Source organism: Muscardinus avellanarius (assembly GCF_963383645.1).
Source record: "Muscardinus avellanarius genome assembly, chromosome: 5".
Classification (NCBI taxonomy): domain Eukaryota; kingdom Metazoa; phylum Chordata; class Mammalia; order Rodentia; family Gliridae; genus Muscardinus; species Muscardinus avellanarius.
Window position 1 is genome coordinate 54,033,378 of NC_137790.1, and position 23,705 is coordinate 54,057,082.

Below are 23,705 nucleotides of genomic sequence, written 5' to 3' on the forward strand. Positions count from 1 at the left end.
ATGAAGGTCTTGGTGTTCTCATTTTACAGATCAAGAACCTGATGTTAGCTAACTTTTCCAAAGTTAATAAAATCATTGATCTGCTTCATCACAGTGCAGTTCAGAGCTCTCTACACAGCCCATTTTTCTTTGCATCTCTTTTCATTTCACATCACCTTTCTATTTTATCTTTTGTTATTAAGTTGTATGTTTAACCCTGCCAGGATAAATCTGAAATCACAAATATTAGATATTTAAGAATAAAAGTGTTTTTTAGACCATGCAACTCTGATCAGGATCTTATCTCCCTGTCGGCTAGTAATACCTTAGTTGAAATCCCAAGATACTGAAAGATAAAAAAAAAATATGCTAAATTAATCAGTAGTACTCAATATAATGTGTTTCTATAAAAAGTTGTTTTCTTCTCATATGTTTAAGCATCTGTGTATTTCATCTTACATAGTGTGGACTAAAATGCTGATTCCTGAATTTTTATTCAAGAATGTGACTTTAATTATTCAGACAGCAATAAAGTACTCTCTCCTATCTTACTCATTTCAGAACGCTCTGATTTTAAGAAAATCACATGTTGATTTTTGTTATTATAGCTCTGTGGTTTAATTTGAAATCAGCATGGCATTGGCATAAAAACAGTCACATAGACCAATGGAATACAATAGGAGATATATAGACAAATTTGAACACTTACAGTCAAAAGTCTTTTTGACAAAATGAGCGCAAAACATATTCCAGAGAAAGACAGTTTTTTTTTTTAACAAGTGGTGCTGGAAAAACTAGATATTCTTAAGTAGAATAATGATATTAGACCTCACTATCTCATCTTGCACAAAAGTTAGCTTAAGATAGATCAAAGAACTAGAAATTAGTCTAGACACTTTGCAGTTACTAGAAGAGGGGCACTGGACTAATTCTCTAACACAGAGGCACTGGTAGACATTTACTTTAAAAGATAACCAAATCTTAGAAAAAAATGAGAATGAATAAGTGGGATGTATCAAGTTAAAAAGTGTCTGTGCAGCAAAATAAATCATCAAAAGACTAAAGAGGGAGCCTACAGAATGGAGAAAGTATTTGCCACCTCCTCTTCTGAATAGAGGACTAATATATAAACTACATAAATGACTTAAAAATAACATTTAAAAACAATAAAATTATGCAACCAAACGTAATAGACATTTCTCAAAAGAAGTACAATGTCCAATAACTGTATGGAAAAAAAATGTTAAACATTGTTGTCAGTCAGAGAAAACCAAATCAGTACTTCACTGAGATTCCATCTATAACCCCAGTCAGAATAGCAATAATCAAGAATATAAACAATAACATTCTAATGATAATATGGGGCAATAGGAACTCTTATACACTGTGGGTGCATTTCAAATTAGTACAAACATTATGAATATCAGTATAAAGTTTCCTCAAAAGAATAGGAATGGAACCAATATGATTCAGCTATACCACTCATCAGTATCTTTCTAAAAGATTAAAGTCAGAATACTGTAGTGATATATGCATATCCATGTTTATAGCAGCACAATTTACAATACCCAAGGAACAGAACCAACCTTGATGTCTGATAGCAGATGAATAGAAAACAGAATTGAATATATGTCACACACAATAGAATTTTACTCAGGACACAAAGAAGAGCAAAATTATGTCATTTGCAGAAAAATGGATAGAAGTAGGAAAAATCATCCAGTTTCAGAAAGTCAAAAAAGGACAGTGTATTCTTTCTCATATGTGGAAGTTAGAGATAAAATAGAAAAAATGGGGGACTTTAAATGAATCAGAATAAGAAGGAGTAGAAAAGTAGATGAGGATTTGGGGAGAGGGATGGAAAGGAGGGAAAAAGGCTCAATGAAAAAAATAGTTCACATTGTGCTATATCCATATATGAAGGTATCATTATCAACCTCATTAACAGTATGGGGATTGGGGAAACAGGGTGGTTTCCAGAGGGGAAAACACCAAGTGCTGTGTACATATATATTTGTATCACTTTGAACCTCCCTATGACATAATTATAATCCATCAATGAATTTTTAAAAGATATACAGCTGAAATTAAGGGGAAAACAGCTATAATCTTTCCTATTAATATCCATTAGTAGCCACCTACTGGGTTTCTAAGCGTGATAGGCAGAACAGGTAGTATTCCAGCAGAGGTTATCTCTGAGAGGCCATGTGTTTAAATATTGAGTTTGAATATTGATGGTGCACATTCTTAAGATACATTATTCAGTGTTTCTGCCCTTATGGTATGGCTGGAATTAGAATAGCCAAAGGCCTAAGCAAGGCTAACCTTTGTGCTTTATAAGATTTGGAAAGCACTCAATAGAAGAAGCACAGGAGTCTGATGTTTCAAAGTTATAGAAAGAAACAATAATACATTTAAATATTGGAGTCTCCCTTCCTTGATCTTATTTTTTTTTCTCTCTTTTCTCCAAATTAATATTTTGGTATTCTGCCTCAAACCCTAAACCATAATACTTTCTTCTATCCCTGTTCTCTCGGAGTTTCTTATCTTACTGATAATTTTTTAAATCCTTAAAGTGCGGTTTCTCTGTCTTTAGTCAGACAAGCTTCCCACTAGGAAGTACATAAAGACCACCCAGAGCATTTTAGCAGATCTGCCCCACGGTGAGCTGGTGCTGATAACTGCCAATCCCAATTTGCCTGGCTTCAGGGAACCTTTGTATTAAAAAGTGCTGTCACATATTTTTAATTTCCCTAGCGAGTCAGCTCCCCCTCCATGTTTCCCTAACCGGATAATATCAAGATGTGAAAGAAGACATGCTGTTCCAGAATTTATGTTTTTTCTTTCTTTTTGATTCAAGAGCAAATTTGTGAACATGGGGTATTGTGTCACACAAGAAAATGAATTAGATTAACAAAGAATCAAGAACAAAATATTGTATTCACAGTTAGACCACTTTCATGTAGACTGAATGGTACATAACTATTTTAATCTGATTGAATTGGGAGGATTCAAGCACTGAGGCGAAATCTTTTTAATCCTTTTTGTTCTTGTTGAAGCAGTTACTTTGTATATTTGAGCATTGTCTTTTTCTCACTTAGTTGATCCACATTTAGGCAAAGTCGATGAGATTTTTCTACTCCTAGATATACATACTTGGACATTTTAAGTCATTTCCTTAGGAAAATTTTAAAGTCAATTAGCATAATCAATTATAAAAAAGGTTAATCACATACAGGAAAATACTTTGAATGAAATTAATGTCTTTAATGCATTTACACTAGAGTCTGATCAACTTTATGACTAAACCATTCAGCTGAACAGGAAGAAATTTCTAAATAGCCACTTTACTGTAAAAACAAAACACTATGGTGCCAGTCACCCTTTCCTTGAATTTTTCTATCAATCTTCCTTTTCTAATTTGCCATAATTGAACCATGGATTTCTTTACTAGCAATATCTGATCTGATCCAGTTTTCAAGCCAATTTAGTGTTAAATCAAAACAACTATACTCAATCTTATTCACCTGCATTCCCACCAGTTCTCTTTCTTCCTACATTGCCACTAACCTGTACATTATTAGGAGGGTTTAGAATCAATTTATTGCATCTAATCCAATGAATATTTGATAACTTTAATTCTGAGACTTTGCTATCATATTTTTCTTTGCTTTTATTCTATAACAAGTTAACAAAGTCTGGGTGCTAAAATGAGTGATGTGTGTACATATGCCTCTACCATATTGTACCCCATTAAGCAATAATGACTATAATGTACCAATAAAATTTAAAAAAATAAAAAATGGTTTATTTAGCTCACATCTTGAAGGCCTATGTGGATGACGAGCAGAGCAGCTGCATTCAGAAGAACACTTAGGAGAGACTGAAGGGAGGTTTGACACTTTCATTAAAACCTTGCTGTGGGACCCTGACCCTACCCATCCTCCTCACAGGAGTCTTATAAAATAAGAACTGTAAAACCCTAAAAAGTCTTTCCTGGTCTCCAGGTGGCTCATGTTCTCTCTTGAACATGTATCGCCACTTTCCTAAATAAACCTCTTTTTTTCTCTGAAAAAAAAAAAAAATTAAAGGTATTGTAGTAACAAATCCAGTCACTTAAGTCCCAACTCACTCCTTCAATGCCCAATTCAGTCTCTTGAGAAAAAAAAAAATGTTAATGCACTATGGGGAATATAATCTTCATCAAAGAATTATCTCCTAAAGGTCCTACTACTTCTCAATACCATTACATTGAGAATAAAATTTAAACATTTTAAGAATAAGCCAGAGTAAAACCACAGCAACATGCAGATACAATTTAAAACTTAACCCTTTGGGAGAGAGTCTTACAAACTTTCCAAATATACTTTCATCTATTTTTATATATCTTGTGTTGTTCAGACTAACTCTCATTTTGATCCTTGTTTAATTTCTTGTTTTAGAGTTTTGTGCAGCTCCCAGATTTCCTGTCTGCTGTGGTCCTTGTTTTATCTCTACTTACTCCCTGCTTAATTTAAAGTCACGTTCTGATGCGTAGGTCATGTCTATGGGCTCGGTGGAGAACAAATCACCCAGGACCTTTGTCTCCTTCTCTGTGACTCTACTTAACTGGATATGTACAAGGGCAGACTGATAGAGAGTTTAAAATGGACTATTAACTTCCAGAAGTCTAGGTCAGCTCATCTAAATTACACGTTTTTGCTCACTCTAATAGGCCATTCTACACATTTTCAAACATATCTTCACACCCTAAAATTATAGAAATAGCTTTTTACGAATGCATAATATTGAGAATTGTAAGTTGAATGAAATCCAGTGTCTTTTCATTGAGAAAAATGGAAGGCAGGCCATAGGCTGTATACATTATAAGAAATAATAATAAAAGTGTGAAGATTAAAAGTTCTAGCACATATAGGTAATTATAAGAAGATGTATGAAAAATGAATGAAAATAAAAATAGGATGCTTGAAAACAAAAATAATGTTTAAAAGGAAAATAATTCAGGCCGGGCGTGGTGGCAGACGCTTGTAATCCCCGCGCTTGGGAGGCAGAGACAGGAAGATCGCGCAGGTTCGTAGCCAGCCGCACGTGCTGACTTAGGAGACCCTGGTTCCAAATAAAAATGTAAAAATAGGTCTGGGAGTGTAGCCCGGAGGTAGAAGGGCTTCCAGGAATCGCAGTACCTCCCCCCCCCCAAAAAAGGAAAATAATTCTACTTCTGACATTCCTTCATGTTATTTAAAACAATTTCATTTTACTTTTTCAAAAATTATTGAGAATAACAAGAGTATAGGTGATCAAAATCTAAGGCTTTAAATAAAACTCCAAAATGATAGGATTAAAATGTTCAAGAGATCCTAGCGTGGTGGCTCATGCTTGTAATTCTCGAGCTTGGGAGGCTGAGACAGGAGGATTGTGCAGGTTGGAGGCCAGCCGCTCTGGTTTAAGAGACCCTGTTTCCATATAAAATGTAAAATAGGTCTGGGAGTATAGCCTGGAGGTAGAAGAGTCCCATCCCCAGTACCACCATAAAAAAAAAAAAAAAATTCAAGATGCCAAAGATAAACAGAACCATTTCAAGCATTTAAAAACAATGCAGCCAGCGTGGTGGCACACGCTTGTAATCCCTGAGATTGGGAGGCAGAGACAGGAGGATCGCGCAGGTTTTTGAAGCCAGCAGCTCTGGTTTAGGAGATCCTGTTTCCAAATAAACATATATAAAGTAGGTCTGGGAGTGTAGCCCGGAAGTAGAAGGGTTTCCAGAAACCCCAGTACCACCAAAAAAAAAAAAAAAAAAAAAGCATACTTCCTGAAGCCAAAGTTACTGCTTCTTAAAAATTAGTACCAAAGGGGAGGAAAAAAACCCTAAGTTTAATTTTCTAGTACCATATTGTAAAGTTTAAGAAAGAAAAAGGCACTAGTTTATAAAACAAAAAACAAGAAAGAAAGAAAGCTAGTTGCTTGCTTCTGCAGTCTTCAGATACAGCTGAAGCAGGAAACTCCTCTCTGTCAGGAAACTCCTCTCTTTCTATTACTCTACCATCTCCTCTCCATAATACCATATATGCATATATGTTTTAGTGATATTGGAAGTCTATGCCCTTCCACATTTATTTCACGCTGACTTTAAATTGCCTGTATGTTTTCCCATATGAAAATATTTTCCACTTTTTGCTATGATGCCCTGTTGGGAGCGCAATTTAAGGTGTCTGGTGCTCAGATCATACCAGTGTCAGAACTGCTTCAAAGTTCAGCTTGTGGCATTCTGGATGAAATGGCACAGAACAGCTTTTCCTTGGCCTTTGAATAATACATACCTCAACTTTCCATCAGCAACCTTTTATTCCTGTATCCACTTAATGAATCTAGCACTCTAGATTCTAAAATTTTAACACACACACACACACACACACACACACATACATTTTAAATAGTTTTTAAGACTATTTTACTTGTACATAGTATATAATTTCTCAAATCTCTTTAATTTTGGAATCATTGTGATTTTGTCAATACTCTCTTACAGAAACTGCTTAGATATGTAACATGTAAATAACTCCCAAGATGTTTTTTTTTCTCAAAGGTTTATTTTTTGTTCTTTTTATTGTTTTTGTTCTAATTCTCTATTATCAACTTGGTGGGATGTGGGAGAGAGTAGAAAGTATTTGCTTAATTAACCATTTAAAATTTTATGTATAAAATTTATATTTTATACATATAATTTATGATTTTAACATATTCATATATTTTTTAAAATTTTTATATTTATATTTATTTATATAATATGTATTATACATTTATATGCAAAATATGTATAACTCATTCTTTATATATAATATAAAATTTATGTTTTTATTTAATTCTAGAACCATTTCCATACAATGCATGAGTGTTTCTCTCACTTTAGCTGGGATAAAATTCATTTGAAAGACTCACTGAAATACAAATTGCTGGGTCCATTCCTAAGGGTGATTTAATAGGTATATGGTGGAGCCAGAGAATTGAGAATCTATCTTTTTTAACTTTAATCTATCTTTTTTAACTTTAACTTTTAACTTTTTTAACTTTAATTTTTGTTTTTTTATTAGCATATAATAGTTGTACACATTTATGAGGTATAGAATGACATTTCAATAGGTGGGTTCATATGTACTGACCAAATCAGGGCAGTTAATATTATATCATTTTATTTTTGGAGCCTTCTAACTATCTCTGTCTCTCTGTCTCTGACTCTCTCTCTCTCTCTCTCTGTCCTTGTGGTACTGGGGATTGAACTCAGGGGATTCTGTCTCTGAGATACACACTAGCCCTATTTTATTTTCTATTTTGAAACAGAGTCTACAAGGTTTTGATGACCTTGATAGTAAGTTGCTGAGACTGGCCTCAAACCAATGAGTCTTCTGTCTCAATATCCCATGTATTGAGAATACAGGCTAGTGTCACCATGCCCAGATCTTATAGCTCCTCTCTTGTAGTTTTTTCAAAATATATAATAGTATATCATGAACAACAGTCACCCTACTGTGCCGTAGAATACTTGAACTTAGTTTTCATTTGATGTCAGTGCTGCTTGTCATGAAACCACATTTTGAGAGGCACAGCCTGAGTGTATTTCTTCAAGCAGGTCTGGACAGGTACACATTATCAGACTAAACTGCTGGAATCAGGGCTCATAGAGCTCAGGTAGACCCCTGCATTTAGGCCAAAGAATGGTTCATCTCACTGTAAACTGCATACTGGGACCTCAGCTAAAGCAAGACTAGCATAAAGTGGGTATTTGCAAGGAAAGCAAGTTCACACTGCTTTATGGATTATTTAGTTGAAACATTCATTTTCAGATGAGGAAAATTAGAATCAGTAGAATTGAGGTATTTGCACAAAGCGAAAAGCTAATTACTGGTTGACTCAGGAAAACCTGGGAAACACATTTGGGGCATTAGATAAATTCACTGACCTGGTTTTTCTTTTTAAATATAGATTGTTCTCAATAAAGTTTGGGTTTCCATTTGGAATGACAATCCTGCATTTTAATAGAAAAGTCTCAGAAGTTTTAATTCAAGGCTATCTTCTAATACCAGAGTTCTACTTTTTATTTGTGTGCTTAATTTTTCATATTTGTCTCAAAGTACATGTTAGTGTCAGCAGTGTGCTTACGTTTATCAACAGAACTTCTCTTCCGCTTGTTCTTTTGACCCTTTAAGCTCCTTTCCACCTCCATTTTAGATAATTATATAATTTTTGTCTAGGTCACAGAATTTGTTCTTTTCCCTTCTATTAGTTAATTCACAGTTTATATTAGATTATATTTAAATATTACACATACCATTTACTATTAAGTTATAATTGCAGTGAAATTTAAGCTAGAATCAATATTATCTGTTCACCCAAACCACTGCCTTCCACTTGACTAAGGACTGCAATTGATTGATGTGAATTAAGAATGGCAGAGCATTTAAGAGCATTACAATGATCAGCTACATTTAATTTCAAAGCAATACCCTATTAGAATACTTCATAGGTAAATGGTCTTTGAGTATAGAATTCTATGCTAGAATCTAGAGATGGGAATTATATAAAGTATTTTCTCATATTTCCAAATTTCCCTGGAAGTTATCAAATGAGAATACTTCATGAGAATATAAATAAGATAAAAGAACATGCTAAAACTAGCGTATTTCAGATATTCAGGGGAAATGTTCATGTTTTACTAAACCTTTAAATAAATAATATTAAAAAGTGATAATGTATAATCATGTTTTTAAATTTGAGATGCATTTAAATTGCCTAATAAAGGCAAAGGCTACTCCCTGCCATACTAGGTCTCCAGGACTGGTATCACAAGATGACATAAAACTATTTTTGTGATATTTGAAGTTACATTTGGTCTTTCTCAGATTCCAAAAGAAAGACTGCTTCATTAGTATAGATAAATTAAATTAAATTTTAAAATTTTTGGTGAATTGGAGAGTTTTTCCAGTGCAACAATTCAATTTCTATCTTAAAATAAAGTTATATTGAAGGACTGAAACGGTGAACACACAATCAAAATTTTCTTTGAGATTTTTTTGTATTCTTTCCACTATTTTACATCTTAAAAGAATTCTACTTTCTTAAATAACTCTTGTTTTGACTTTATCATATCAAAAGTGGAAAAATGCCAGTTGTACAGAAAATGTTTATGGTTTTGTAAGGTACAAGAATGTAGTTTAAAACTTAGCTATGTTTGGAGTCAGCTTTTTTCCCTGCCAAAATGAATAAACCTCTCAATGAACTTCTGAAGTTCACCTTGAGGTTCATGGTCGAGTCAACAGAACATTTAACACAAAGGGTGAACAGAGTAGAAGTAAACAGATTTCTAGCAATTATAAGATACAAGGGAACATTATTAATTCTAACCTCAATGAATTGAGACCTTGTAATGTCAGTTTAACTGTGTTCTGGGGAGTGGGCTGTCTTTGCCAGCTGAATATATTGCCTGGACATTTAAAAATGTTTATATAGTACATTCCCTGGCTTAGGTTATTGAAAAAAATCAAACTATTTTTAAGCACTTAATATAACAGCCATCTGAATTGATAAATGAGCTGTTCTGTAACTTTACTTTTTGCCAATTAAAAACAGGCTAAGCTATTATCTGATAGATGGCTTTCTCAAAATTGTATATGTTCAAAGCTGAAAAATTGGGTAAAAATTTCCATGTGTCTAATTTTCTGTATTCAAACACATTTTTCAAATAGTATACTAAAATTAAATATATTTAGCTCAGCAAACATTTCTAAAACATTTGGTACATTTTGAACTACTATGGTATTTTTCATACTGGCTTGTTCATTTAAAAATGTAAATTTATTCTACTATGCAGTACTGGAAATATTGAAATTTGAAATTCACTTCAGATATGGTAAAAAGTGTTATAGTCACAATGATTCTGTCATCACACTGCTCTTTTGAACATGTGTAGTTTTAGACTGTAGAATTTTCTGATGTAGTGAGGATACCAGCATATAATCCTTTTCAAGGACTTCTATTCATATGGAAGCAAGAGTTATCGCCTTCTTTGAGTTATTTCAAAACAAATCTTATTCACATGAGAGGAAATCAGTATTAAAAACTTGAATACAAGCTGAAATACAAATATACTTTTATTAATAATGTATAAATATAATTAAAATCATAGTTCATTAATTATAAAAATAATTGAAGAAGAAAAATATAAAAGGAGAAAAATTCTCCATAACCCATACAAAGGAAATTATTATTTTAAATATAGAAAGTTATTTATTATTTTTAAAATACATATACACTTAAGCAGACATTTTCTGCTGAACAATGAATTTTGAGATGTTTTATAACCTAAAATCTATTTAAGCCGGGCGTGGTGGCGCATGTTTATAATCCCCGCACTTGGGAGGTGGAGACAGGAGGATCGCGCAGGTTCAAAGCCAGCGCGCTGGCTTAAGAGACCCTGTTTCCAAATAAAAAAGTATAAAAATAGGTCTGGGAATGTAGCACGGAGGCAGAAGGGTTTCCAGGAACCTCAGTACCACCAAAACAAAACAAAACAAAACAAAAAACCAAAAAACAAAAAAAAAAACAAAAACAAAAAAATCTTTTTAAAATAAAGTGCAATTAGATATGTATCTGTATCTGATGAAACTCCATAAAATTTATAAGAAAAATAAATGCTTAAGTTTAAAAAATACTCCAAAAATACCAGTACACTTTCACTTTGCAATTGTTTTAATAATCACATAAGAATTATGAATCAGCAATCTGTCAAAGAACTATAGTAACTGAATCACTCTTTTTTTCAAGAGCATCAGAAAATGAAAGATATTTAGATAAAAATGTATTATAAAAGACAATATTGTAGAAATAAAGAGCTATTGTGTTTATAAAATGACAAAGCAAAGGATTCAGTGACTTTTTAAACTTTTATACTTTTATTGGTGCACTGTAATTACATATTACAGTGAGGTTCAAAGTGACACAAACATGCATGCACACAGACCTTGGTGTCGTCCTTCTGCTCTCAGTTCCCTCCCTCCTTATAAATGTTAGTGAAACTAGTAGTGATCCACTCATGTATGAACATAACAATATTTGAACTGCTCCCTTCCTCAATTCTTTTTCTCTCTCCCTCTAAGCTCTGCTAATATTCTACTTGTTTTTCTCATCATTTATCAAAGCCCATGATGTTTCCTATTATCTTTCTTGCTTCCATATATAATATAAAACATGCAGTCCTTGATTTTTTGAGTCTGAATGATCTTACATATATTCTAGTTTTATCTATTTTTTCCAAATAATATAAATTTGTTCTTCTTTATGGCTGAATAAGTCTCCATTGTATATACATTTTTTTCATCCATTCATTTGTTGTTGGACCTAGTTTGGTTCAATAACTTGCCTACTTTAAATAATGCCACTTGCATGGACATGCAAGGATCACACTAGTGTTATAGCTTTAATTATTTCGGTTAAATAATGTCATGATGGCAGGAGCCTGTAATCTCAGTTCCTGAGAAACTGAGTCAAAGGTTCGCGGACTCAATGTCATTCTCAGAGACTTAGCAAGACCCTCAGATGTAGAGCCTTTTTAAAATTAAAATAGGAAGGGCTGGAGATGTAGTTCAGAGGTAGTCTTTTTCTGTTTGTTTGTTTGTTTGTTTGTTTTGGTGGTACTGGGGTTACTGGAAGCCCTTCTACCTCCGGGCTACACTCCCAGACCTATTTTATATTTTTGAAACAGGGTCTCTTATGCCAGCACGGCTGGCTTGGGGGGATTACAAGCGTGCACCACCACGACCGGCTAGAGGTAGTGTTTTGTATTTAATGGAAGGAAGGAAGGAAGGAAGGAAGGAAGGATGGTATAATGATATCGCTGGTTTATATCGTAATTCCATTCCTAGTTTTTTGATGGACTTCCACACTGATCTTAGTGTTGTGCTAATTTAACTTACAGTTCCACCAACAGTATACAACAGTTCCTATTTCCTCGCATCCTCTCCAGTATTTATTATTATTTTTATTCTTGATGATTTCCATACTAACTGGAGTTAGATGGTTTCCCAGTATAGTTTTAATTTTCACTGTATCTTAAACTTGGTGCTCACCGGTGTCTGGAGATGCTCACGCAGAATGGCTGAATCAAAAGTAGCTGCCACAGAGCCTCCGTGGCGGCTGCGCTGTTCCTGCTCCATGGGCCCATCAATGCACAGTAGTATCGGATCTCAGCCAAAGTTCCACAGAGTGTCCCAAACACTAGGCATTTCAAATGTATTGTTTTGTAATGAAATTTCCAAACTAAGTTCTCTAAAATAGAGTCATTTGCAATTCTCACAGTGTGCACATACATAATTTATCAAAATTTATATAGTATGATTATCAATTTGATAAAAAAATCTGAACATACATAAGCTAGTAATTATGACTGAAGCAATGTTTCTATTTAATAAAAACACATATACTTTCATTAAAGGTAATATGTATAATAATTCATTTTTTTACTAATTCACTATGCATATTATAAGTGTTTTAGGATTTGTTTACTATCATCTGCAATATGCTTATTCTCTGTGACAAGCATAAAGATGTCCTTTGCATAAAAGCATGATGAAAAATTTCTCCTAGAATAGAATATGAACTATTTTTAAGTGTGCTAGCATTAAAATGTTAATCAAGATCTTTATTGAAATAATCTTCCCTTTATTTGTAGACCATAAATAACTCTTGTTCATAGAAAAGAAAACTGCTTTCTAGGACATATTAATGTCTCAATGTCATTCTAGCAGATACTTAATGATCTCAGACAAATAACAACGCCATACCCTTTCTTGAGCTTAAATGGCAAATACTCATCTAATGCAAAGTCTTTATTTTTTATTTAATAGCATTTATTATTTTTGCATTTCTTGTTTACCACAGTGACATTTTGTTAATTTATGTTACATTTATAAAGTAATATTTAAACCTTTAGAGTTAAAAGAGGTTAAACATTATTTATTATGCATGATAGGATCATTGGAAAAAATCTTTCTACCCTGAGGAGCAAGAAGAAAATTTGGTATTTTAACAGATAATATAGGATTTAGAGATTTTTAAAACATAAAATGTGTTTACATATATGAATGCCTGCAAGAGAATTCTAAGTAAGTTCAAATATCCTAGCATTCTGAAATAGTACTTTAGTAATATTTAGGTTTTTTTTTTCTTTTCTTTTGGTGGTGGTACTGGGGTTCCTCCAGGCTACACTCCTAGATCTATTTTTATACATTTTTATTTGGAAACAGGGTCTCTTAAGCCAGAGCGGCTGGCTTTGAACCTGCGCCATCCTTCTGTCTCCACCTCCCAAGCGCGGGGATTACAAGCTTGCGCCAGCATGCCAGGCTTAGTGGTGTGTGTGTGTGTGTGTGTGTGTGTGTGTGTGTTATTGAGGATTGAACCCATGGGAATTAGGGAATTCTAGCTCTGCACTGAACTCCCAGTCCTATTTTTTTTATTTTTTGGCACTATTGAGGATGGAACCCAGGGGCATTGTACCTCTGAACTAAAACCTCAGCCCTATTTTTTATTCTTTACTTTGAAACAGGGTCTCACTGAGTTGCAAAGGGCCTCACTAAGCAGTAGCTGAGGCTGTCCACGAACTGATGCTCCTGTCTCAGCCTCCTAAATGCAGAGATTACAAGCATGCACCACCACGCCCTGCTTTATTTGATTTTTTATTCTGATACAGATATCACTAAATTGCAAAAGGCCTAACTAAACTGCTGAAGCTGGCCAGGAACCTGAGATACTGCTCTCTCTGCCTCTCAAGTACTAGAAAGACAGGCATGTGCCACCACACCTGCTAGGAAGCGATTTATTTTACTTAACATAACTGCAAAAGGATGACAAATACCTGAGAAGTCTTTAATTAAAATTACTTTGTGTGTGTGTGTGTGTTGCATTCCTAAAGCCTTTTTTTTCTGTTGAAGGGAAAAAGAATTTTGCTGTGATGAAGAGAGCATGTAGTATTAATAAGTGAAGAAAAACAGAACTATGTAACAACTTTTATTTTTGTATCTGCCAGTTTAAAAAATGAAAGCTAAAAATAGAAAAACAAATAAAGAAGAGATAAAAGGTAAAGAAAATATAAGAATATATGTAATCATTCAAATGAGATTGAGACACTAAGCTCAGAAATTTTATCTTACAATGTCAAATGAATTCACAGATGTAATTTCAGAACACCTGTCGGTAATCCTAACAAAATCATAATAAGAGAATAATATGCCATAAGACTAATTATGAGTAAATGCTTTCAAAATGAAGGGAATAATAGAAATCAGAAATGATGAGTAAATTCTAAGAAAATTTTAGATTATAAGTTTATGAAAGTTTCATTAGCATAACGTTAGAGTTGTAGTTTCAGAGGAAGAAACTATAATATATTCAAGATTCAATGGAATGTTATTAAAATGAACAGAGGATTGTAGTCTTAAAACTAAAGAAATAAATATTCCACTAAGAAATCAGTAGTTTGCCAAACCTGAGTAACTAAAGATTTTCACCTAATCACATTAGATTAAACTAAAAGAAGGCTATGGAAACTCTGAGACCTGTTGTCTATATAAAGGAGGACTTAGAATGTCTATGGCAGGTGACGCCTCAAGGTAGATAGATATGTGATTCCGCTAGACCTCTATGAGGACATTCTTTTCAGTTTTTGATAAATCTTGTCAACTCCTGAGATGGCCAGGTTTAATAGTGAGAATTATAAACATTGTGAGTCAAATTTGCTCGAAATGCTAATATTTCTTCCAGATTAGAAAGTTACATTTCAGCTGGGCGTGGTGGCCCATACTTGTAATTCCAGTACTTGGAAGGCTGAGACAGGAAGATTCAGGTTCTTTAGAAAAAAAGAAAATGATACCAGAGAAAAATTTTAATCTTTCACAAAAAGAATAGAATCAGAGACCAAAAATATAAAGTAAATAGAAAATAAGTTTTTCTCGTTCCCTATCCAAAGGATAGTTAACTCTTCAAATAAAAAATGAAAAGTATTGCCAGGCCTGGTGGCACATGCTTGTAATCCCAGCATTTGGGAGGCTGAGACAGGAGTATCGCAGTTCGTGGGCAGCCTCAGCTACTGCTTAGTGAGGCCCTTTGCAACTCAGTGAGACCCTGTTTCAAAATAAAGAATAAAAAATAAGGGGTGTAGCTAGGAGGTAGAATGCCCTTGGATTCCATCCCCAGTACTGCAAAAATTCTATTGTGTGTTTATACCACATTTTTATCTATTCATCTTCTGAAAAACACCTAGGTTGGTTTGATAATTTGGCTATTGTGGCTTTTGTAGCTAATAATATGATACGCATATATTACTTTAGTATTCTAATTTTAACTTTAAAACAGTTAAAAGATTTTTTTAAAATAAAGGTAGATATATTAATAAGTACTATTACTAATATCTAACATTTTTCCATTATCAACATCCTAAATTTTTATTGAAGAAAGGATATTTCATTTTAGGAGAAAATATGCTTTAACATTAGATTGTTTAATAATAAAATGAACTGTGTTTTGAAATCTTTTAGTGAAATCAATTTGGGACAGGAGACCTTCAAAGGTAGCATATCATTCTATGAATAAATATTTTATGGGAAAACACCATTTTGTACTGAAGATTTAGGATATAGAAAAAAATTAATGAATGACATGATCAAATATTCCAGAGTCAACTGAAAATTCTCAGGGATTTTGTTTTCACAATGAATGATTACAAAATATATTGACATTCTAACTAAATCTGATTATTATAATTTACAGTGCCATTATAAATTTTGGAGTCAAAATTAAGGGCTACTATTAGCTAGCTCCCTTGTCAAAAATAAATAAATACATTAATACATAAAAATAAACAAAATAAAAATAAAAATAATTAACTAAACATCTATTATATAGCCAAGTATTATGCTTGATAGAGTTTATGTATAAATATGTATATATATATATATATATATATATATATATATACATTTTTTTTTACATTATTGGAAATTGAACCCACGGGCATTCTACCTATAAGCTACATCTCCAACCCTATTTTTATTTTTATCTTTTATTTTGAAACAGTGTCTTACTAATTTTCAGAGGGCCTCACTAAGTGGCTGAGGTTGACCTCAAGCCTCCGATTCTTCTGTCTCAGCCTCCCAATTATGGGAGTTACAAGCTTGTGCCACCACTCCCAGCTAGTTCATTTTTAAAAAGGTAAATCCAAGTGCTAAATCTGGAAAAAGCATATAAATATATGGAATCAACACTACCTCATTATTCTATTTCAACTTCATTTCACTACTGGAAGAAAGTAATACTATGCTTCATTAGTTGAGCCAAAATGGGTACAAAATGCAAATATTTTCCCATGAAAACCACAGGGAAACTGCAGGGAAGCAACACCATTAAATTGTTTTAACACTGAGTTATTTTCAATGACTCATTCCTTTAACTTAAGATTCTCATCTCTCATACAAAACAGGGATGCAACCCTCCAAGCCTTTATCAGTAATTGACTTTAGGATAAAAATAAAAGCTCTGGAGAAAATTTTGATAAAGGAGGCTGAGAAGGTCAATATTTCTAGATGGCTGAATTGAAAGATCGAATGGGAATCCATGGGTGGAAATGTTGGAGAAGACAGGAGACAGAGAGGAACATTGTAAAATGCTTTAAGTATTTAATTTGACTATCCCAGATAATTATTGTTTTTCAACCACCTGCATTATAACCTATAAAATTACAATAACATAGCTTAAGTTAATGTTATTCTTAAGGAAATGATGAGTATTATCTGCCCTAATTCTTCCCTAGGATGAATTGAATATGTGATTATAAGATGCATGTATGATACATATTGGCAATGTAAAAGGTGAGCTCAGAAACTAGGAGTTGTATTTTTTGTCGATAGATACACTTTATTTATATATCTATTGACAGATAATGGTGTATATATTTACTATTTATAGCATAATGTTTAAAATCTACATGCATTGTACTCTTACACAGTTTAGGTAATTAACAAATATATTACCTAACAGAAATTATTTTGTGTTGAGAGCACATTGCATCAATTTCCTTAGCATTTTTCAAGAATATAATATATTATAAATTATAGTCATCTTTTTATTACAGCATTATTCACAATAGCCAAGGTATGGAATCGGTCCAGGAGTTCATCAATATAAGAAGTAATTAAAAATATGTGGTACATATACAAAATTGAATACTATTCAGCTTAAAATATCTGTAACAAGATGAATGAATCTGGAGGACATATTACAGAAAGTAAGAGATGCATAGAAAGAGAAATATCATGTGCTATCAGTCATATATAGAATCTAAAAATGCTGATCTCCTAGAAGAAGAGAACGTAAAATGGTGGTTAATAGGGGCCACTGTAGTTTGATGGGGTATTGGGTAGATGTTGGTCAAAGGCAAGTACCTTTAAATGTGGGTTGTTTTTTACTAATTTATTTATTTTTTATTTTTTATTTTTTTAATTTATTTACTTATTTATTTATTTTTTATTTATTTTAATTTTTTTATTGGTGCACTGTATTCATACATCATAGTGGGATACAAACTTTTGTAGACATACATGCACACATCACCCAGTCAGCCCCCACCCGATCCCCACCCCATTCTCTCCCCATCCCTCCCTCCCATGTTGGCTTAGTGGTTGACATCTAGTATTATAGCAATTTATCCAAAATTAAAAATGATAATCTCACATAACAGTTTCATTTGTCTGATACCAAGCTTTTGGTGACTTAAAGATAACATTTCAATATTTCTTTTTACTTTCTTTCTTACCAGAGAATATTTTTTTTCTATTTTTTTAGGTGAAACTATCATATATTTATATATTTATTTTTCAGAAAAAAACTATCCTAATATGGAATATGGACTCTAGATACCCAAAACGATCTTGAAAAAGAACAAAGCTAGAAGATATATATTTTCTGATTTCAAACCATATAAAGCTACAATAATTGAAACAGTGTAGTACTATTCTAAAGGCAGATATATAAACCATTGGTGTTAAATAAAAGCCTAGAGCTAAATTCTTCCCTATATTGTCAAGTTATTTTTGACAAGGTTTCCACAAACATTTGGTAGTTGAAATAATAATATTTTAACTAAATATTGTTGAAGCATAATAATTACATGGAAAAGAATAAAATTGGACCCTTACCTAATCCCATATACAAATATTAACTCAAAATAGATAAAAGACCTAAATATAAATCTTAAGACTATAAACTTTTAGGAGAAAATCTGGGTCATAAAACCTCACAACACTGAAATTGGCAGTGATTTCTTGGATATGATTTCAATGGCACAGGCAACAGAAGAGTATACAAACTCCCTAAAAAATAAAAAAAAAATATTGTATATCCAAAGACAATGTAAACAGAGTTAACAGTTACTAATAGAATGGGATAAAATATTTCCAAATGCTATATCTGAAGGTATATTAATATTCCAACTAGAAATCCTAAAAATTAGCAACAATAAAGGCAAACAATACCATTTAGAGATAGGTAAAAGACTAACATGAGTAATGAATCTCCACAGATAACCAATCTTAGTTGACTGTTGGATGGAAACTCTTGTTTCTCTGGTTCTGGTGTGTGTTACCTATTTCTTCTTTGTAGTTAATCTCTTTGAGTATTTTCTCTAGTGCTGGTTTTGAAGACATAAATTCCTTCAGTTTCTGTTTGTCATGGAAGCTTCTTATTTCTCCATCTAATTTGATAGAAAGTTTTGCTGGGTAGAAAATTTTTGGCTGGAAGTTGTTTTCTTTCAGAGTTTGGAATATGTTACTCCAAGCCCTTCTGGCTCTCATGACTTGGTTTGGGAAGTCTGGAGTGATTCTAATTGGCTTGCCTCTGAATGTCACTTGGCCGTTTGTTTTTGTTGCCTTTAAGCGTCTCTGCTTGGCTTCCACATTGGTCATTTTGACAATTATGTGGCGTGGGGATCCTCTTCTCCGATCCTATCTAAAGGGAGTTCTATAAGTTTCCTGGACCTGTGTATCAACCTCTTGCTCTATGTTTGGAAAATTTTCTGCTATTACTCCCTTGAAGAGATTGTTGATCCCTTTGGTTTCACTTTCTTTTCCCTCCTCTATTCCAATTATTCTTAGGTTAGCTCTCTTAAAATGGGCCCATATTTCTTCAATATCAGATTCCTGTTGTCGAATATTTTTTTCTAGATTAGAAACTATGCGTTCATTTTTGGAATGATCATCTTCTAAGAGCGAGATTCTGTTCTCCATGTGGTCTAATCGGTTGTTTGTGCTTTGAATTGAGGCCTTTACTTCATTAATTGCATCCTTTATCTCTTTTTGGCTCTCTCTGAGTTCTTTTCAAAGCACCTCTATTATTTCTACAGTTATTTTCCTGATTTGATCTTCTAGAAATCTCTGATTTTCTGTTTTATCGGGTTCTGATGTTGTGGGAATGTGGGCATTCATTGCTCCAGTATTATTCCTCTTTCCCATGATTTTGGAAGTTTGTGCCTTCTCTGGGTTCTTCCCTTGGGTCACTATGACTTCACTTAAGGTGTTCTGGATCTTGAGTCTGTAGTATCTCAGACCTCACTACTCCTTTACTGGGTTGTATCACAGAGTCTCCGACCCAGAGAGTCGATAGAGGCTGCTTTAGACTCTGGGGGTTGCCAGGTTGCATGTTCTCCTATGGTATGATATCTCTGCCACCGCCCCTCCCCCACTGGGTCAAGTCCCAGGGAGTACAGTACTGGGATTTCTCCTCTGTGGCCTACAATTTGACTCACTGTTCTTGAGTACGCAGATGTAGCTGTACTGGATTTGGTGAATTCTCTGCTGCTGCCGCTGGTGTCAATATGACGCTGCTGCCACGTCCTCAGCCGTGAGGCTGGCGTATTTCTTCTTGGTTTTGATTTCCACTCTGAATCCCTGAAACGTGTGCTGAGCTCAGCCACTGGGAGCTTTAGATTTTACCTGCGGCGAGAAATCCCGCCTGGCTGCTCCGCAGCAGCTCACCTCGGCTTGCTGTAGCCGTCCGGTGAATTTACCGCTGCCGCTGGCAGTATGGCGCTGCTGCCGCATCCTCGGGCGTGAGGCCGGTTATCTCCTCTGTGGCTCTGAGCTCTATTCTCAGTCCGCTTTCTCTCTGGAGCCTGGTGATTTTTTTGTTTCTCTGCTGATGTTTTCTGGCTATGAAAGGCGCTGATTTTGTGGTAATGGAGATTGGTTGTTAGCGGGGCTCTTAAGCCCCGCTTTTCTCGGTCGCCATCTTCCCGGAAGTCGTCTACTAATTTATTTATAATCAAATTAAAAAATGTCATAATTTTCTTCTAAAACAAATAGATGCATTCAACTGATTTCAAATAGATATCTATCCTTTATCTTTACTATACCTGTGATGTCTAGTTAAACATATCAAGTTTTCTAGTATACAGTGCTGAGCTTTTGATAAAGCACTGTCTGGATGTTTCTATGAAGGTCTTTTTGTTAGTCATGATTACAATTTAAATTAGCAGACTTTAAAGTTGATTCTCAATCCTTATTTGTGTGGGTCTCATCCATTCAACTGAAGCCCTTAAGAAAAGATTCTGGGAGGAAGTAGGAATTCTGCCTCTAACTGCCTTTTGACTTAGGATTGCAATCTTAATTCTTCCCAGGGTGACATATCCAGATGATTTTAGACTTTCAACCACCCCATACTTCAATACTTCAAATTACGTAAACCAAATTCTTAAAGTGTGTGTGTGTATGTGTGTATGTATATATGTGTGTGTCTGCTTGTGTGCACTCATCCACTCACATGCATATTTATAGAGTTCCGCAACTCTGGAGGACTATAATACATTTACTACAAAATACATCATTGGTTTTGTTCTTTCTATTGTTTTGTGGGCTCTTAGCATATTACCACTTTATATATATGAAAAATACAATGAATCTGAATTATATGCTGAATGATCATAGAACATAATTTCTAGGTAACTGAGGTGTTTTCATCAATAGAAAGTCATAGTCTTATTTTCTTTCTATTTTTCTTTCCCTTATTATTTACCCTTTTATTTTTTGTTTTGTTTTTGTTTTATGTTTTATTGTTTAAATTTTTATTGGTGCATTGTAGTCATACATACATACAAGATGCTCTCTCATTTTGTCATTTTGAAAATGCTGATTTCTACTGTATTATATAGTTCCATGTAACTCTTGTTCTAATCCTTAATTTTCACCCCAATTCGCTTCATCCTTACAAATCCATTATTTTATGTTAATACATCTCCTTAGAAGAGTTTAAATAATTTATAATCCTAGACTTAATCTTTTAATCAATGGACTAAAAAGCTATATAAAACCCTTCTTCAAGAGGTGTTGATTCTCAAATGTAAAAACAAAGGGGCAAAGCAAAATGCATCCAAATTCCTCACTGCACATAAAATGCATACACTTGGTTTTTGCATGATACACATCTTAAACTGAGTATTATGCTAAGAAGAACTTTTAAAGTTATAAGTTATATGTTCTTTTCTTTTTCTTCTTGTTTTTTTTTTTTTTTTTTTGGTGGTACTGGGGTTCCTGGAAGCCCTTTTACCTCCGGGCTACACTCCCAGACCTATTTTTTTTGGAAACAGGGTCTCCTAATCCAGCGCACACAGCTGGCTTCGAATATGTGCAATCCTCCTATCTCTGCCTCCCAAGCATGGGGATTACAGGTGTGCGCCACCACGCCCGGCTTTATATGTTATTTTCAATATATTTATTCATGTAAAAAATTTAAAAAATGCATAATTAAAAGATCAATCTCTACTACAAGGCTTAAAAGCAAACACAAAGTTGATTTCACAATGCAAACCATTCCTCAATTCAGGGGCATTCTAGCTCTAAGCTACATTCCCAGTCCTATCTATTTACTTACTTATTTATTTATTTATTTATTTATTTATTTATTTTGAAGCAGGGTATTGCTAGGTTGTTGAGAGTATTACTAAGTTGTGAGACTGTCATTGGAGCCCATTATTCTCCTGTCTCAGCCTTTCAAATACTGGGATTATAGGACTGTGCCAAGATATCTGGTTTGGGTATCACTTCAATGTGGACAGAAATCTGCTACTTAACATATTATTTTGCATCTTAATTTTAACTTATTAAGAATATGTGACAAGTGTGTGGTACATACGTATAACCCCAGTATTTAGCAGGATAAGACAGGAGGATCACATGTCCGAGGTCAGCCTCATCATTTAAAAAGGCCCTCAGCAACTTAGCAAGACTTTCTTTCAAAATAAAAAATAAAATAAGGCTGGGTGTATATCTTGGAGATACAATGCAGTGGAGTTTTATTCTCAGTACAACACATACACATACACACACACACAGACATACACATACATATACACAGAGCACATGATATTTCATAAAATTCTCAAAATAACACTATATGACATAAGTACTCCTCTACACGTCACCTGACAGATGTAGAAACTTCAGTGTTTAGCACAAAAATGTCAAGGAACTTTTCCAAGGTTATCCAGGTTGTTTATGGCAAAACTCATGTTCAAGACTTTACATTCTCTGTAAAATCTGTGCCCTTACTCTTCCTTATAATATCTCAGGGCTCTTTCTCCATTAAAAATGATGAAGTTTGCAACATTGTTTTCTAAGACCATATGGTTTCAGAGATAATTTTTAAATTAATTATTCTCTTTGCAAGTTATTGAATGAGTAATTAGCATTGTTGTCAGCATCTGTATGGTATCACAGTAGGAAAAAAAATGCCAGCTGAGAAGAGGCTTATCAAGTTAACTTTCTAACTTGGTTAAAATATTCTAATTTACTTAAATCTAACTTAGTTTAATCTAACTTAGTTTGTTATAACTTCTAACTTAGTGAAATCAATCATTGATGTAAGTTGTCCTAGCTCTCCATTAAAGTAACTACGTTGGATAAATTTGTAAAATAATAACAAAATCTTTTAAAAACTTCTCAAGGTCTATACTCAGGAGAATGGATCTAAGAGTTCATAAGGCTGGTTTCTTTTTCCTTCATGTTCTTGATGTTGTCATTATTGCAGCCACCTTTTTCATAAAATATGAAAAGCCATCTTAAATTAGTCTTCAGGCTGACTATCTTCTCCTTTCAGGTGAGGGGTTCAGATCAAAATCTTGGATGTAGAGTGTGAAATTATGCACAAAGTTCTCTTGGACATCAGGATGTTTTTAGACGTAAAGGCTCTAAGAGACAATACATACCATGTATGGGTACTTTAAAACTGCTATCAAATACTTTCAAAATGAGTTCAGATAAGAATAAAATGGAATTTAATTTTCTTTTCCTCTGCAAAAATAATGAGAACAACCTAAAAGTTCCCTTAAAATTTACTTACAGTGAAGAAAATAAAACTATGCAAATATCATGGGCATGATATGATGCAAATTACTAAGGCTGACCTAGCTCTCACAAAGCCAAATGATTCCTTCACTGTCTTTTTCCTTGTCCAGGGGTCCTGGGCTCCTCCCAGAGAAGCTTAGGAAAGATAGTATTTTTGCCAATTATTGCTATCCATGTTTCAATTAATTTCTTACTACCAGATTTAATAAAAGAACAAGAGTCATTTTCAAGCTCAAATATTAAAAATAATAATTATACCTTACATTACAATCCTTTATAAGTTGAATATTGAATGTA